The 2,038-nt window shown below is 33.7% G+C and overlaps 1 non-coding gene across 1 annotated transcript; it reads right to left on the bottom strand.

Moving 5' to 3' along the window:
- Positions 1 to 1,564: 1,564 nt before the first annotated feature.
- Positions 1,565 to 1,671, bottom strand: LOC131169780 (small nucleolar RNA R71). The gene has a single exon (XR_009140688.1). It is a non-coding gene; the product is annotated as a small nucleolar RNA R71 (small nucleolar RNA).
- Positions 1,672 to 2,038: the final 367 nt, after the last annotated feature.

Here is a 2,038-nt window from a genome sequence, read left to right as displayed (position 1 = left end):
TAAAGCTTTATTTCCTTATAAACTCAGAATATCTTGTAGACATTATGGATAGTGAGTAGTTTTAATTTGATTCTGGAGTAAGGGTTGTAATATTTGAGATATTATGTGGATTTTGATTGGGTAATCCATATTTTGTGGTCTTAATGAGTTTTATTTATTTCTTGTGTGCTTAATGACATGCTTAATGTAGGATCCCATTAAGTGATATTCTTAATCCATGGTTGAGGCACCGAAAGGAGAAGGCCTTGTGATAGATAATCAAGAAATTGGACTTAATTAACTTAGATGTAGAAATAGACTAAGGATTAAGAGGATTCACAGATTAATTAAAGAACCTAATGGGTCTTAATTAATTCTAACTTCACGAAAGTAGGATTAGATTGATTAAGGCGCTCTTTGTCTCACTCGAAAGGGTATTCAAAGGATTTAAGAATTAATCTCCTTAAAACCGGTAAGTTCCGCAAGATTGGATAACCAATTTAAAATCCCAAAATAGCTCGAATATGAAATCCCGAACTCCGGAATCGCCTTTTTATCATTGTCAATTTCTAATTGAATTTTATTACTTGCCATTTTAAATATTGCCATATTTGAACTTGCTTATTTCAATTTGATGCAATTTTAGTTTAATTAATATATTTTTGGATAGATTATTAATTTTGCACATATAGATTTCATACTCAAATACCCATCAATTTGTTACTTTAATTTCAAAGATAGTTCAATTTAGTCAACTTTTTATATAAAAAATTCAATCATTAACACAACTCCTCGTGGGAACGATATCTTTTTCTATACTACTTGTACGACCCGTGCACTTGCGGTTGGGCCACATCAAGTTTTTGGCACCGTTGCCGGGGATTTGTTTGTTTAAGATTGAATTCTTGATTATTTTAGTTGTTTTTAGTTTTATTTTTATTATCTTTTCATTTTGTGTTTGTTTGTTCTTTTTCAGGTACTTTTAATCTTTTATGAGAAGAGCTAGAAGCACAAGTGACACATCCTTACTGTTTAATCCTGAAATTGAGAAATTTTGTAAAGCCAACAAGAAAGAAACTAGAAAAAGAAAAGAAGCATTGAGAGAAACTGAATTAGAAGCAGACATGGATGATGAAAGAATTAGAATTGGTGGTAATGTTGGAAATGATCTAAACAATGAAAATGCAGCCCAAGGTGAAGAGATCATAAATGCTAATGTGCCTAGGGGAAGTATGATGGATCATGCTTTTCCTCGTTTTGATTACTTGAGAGAGAGCATAGCAAGACCAAGAATTGATGCAAATAGTTACAAGATGAATTTTGGAGTTCTTCAAATGATTCAGAATTCTCAATTCGGAGGACATCCTTCTGAAAATCCACACACACATCTGAAGAAGTTTGCTATGATTTGTGATATGTAAAAAAAACCTGGAGTGTCTGATGATGCAGCAAGATTGAAGCTATTCCCATTCTCTTTGAAAGAGCATTGGATTGGCTGGATTCTTTACCTCACAACTCCATTACAAATTGGGAGCAACTCACTGATGCATTTCTTGCACAATATTTTCCACCTGGAAAAACTCAAGAATTGAGGAATCAAATGATAGCTTTCAAACCAAGAGAAGATGAAACTCTTTATGAATCATGGATGAGATGGAAGGAATTAGAGAGACAATACCCACATCATGCCATTCCAAAATGGATGATAAATGAGAATTTTTACACAAATGTCACTCCTGCAATCAGAGGGATTATTGATGCTCAAACAGGAGGAGAATTTATTATGAAGCATGAAGATGAAGCTTATGAGCTGTTGGAGAAAATTGCAAAGAATACTCATCTTTGGAGTAATCCAAGAGGACCAGCTCCAACTCAAAAAAGGCAAGCTGCTAGAATGTATGACCTTGATCCGTTCAACATGATTAATGCAAAATTTAATGCACTTACAAATGTCTTGGCTAAGAAGATGGAAGATTTGAGTATGTTGGTTAGTTCATCATCATCATCTGGAAGTTCACAACAAGTGGCTTATGCAGAAGGAACTACCAGCTGTGGAGTA

This window comes from Hevea brasiliensis, chromosome 1, assembly GCF_030052815.1.
Source record: "Hevea brasiliensis isolate MT/VB/25A 57/8 chromosome 1, ASM3005281v1, whole genome shotgun sequence".
NCBI classification, from domain to species: Eukaryota; Viridiplantae; Streptophyta; class Magnoliopsida; order Malpighiales; family Euphorbiaceae; genus Hevea; species Hevea brasiliensis.
Note: the sequence above shows the minus strand (reverse complement) of the source record. Positions and strands in the feature narration are given on the sequence as shown.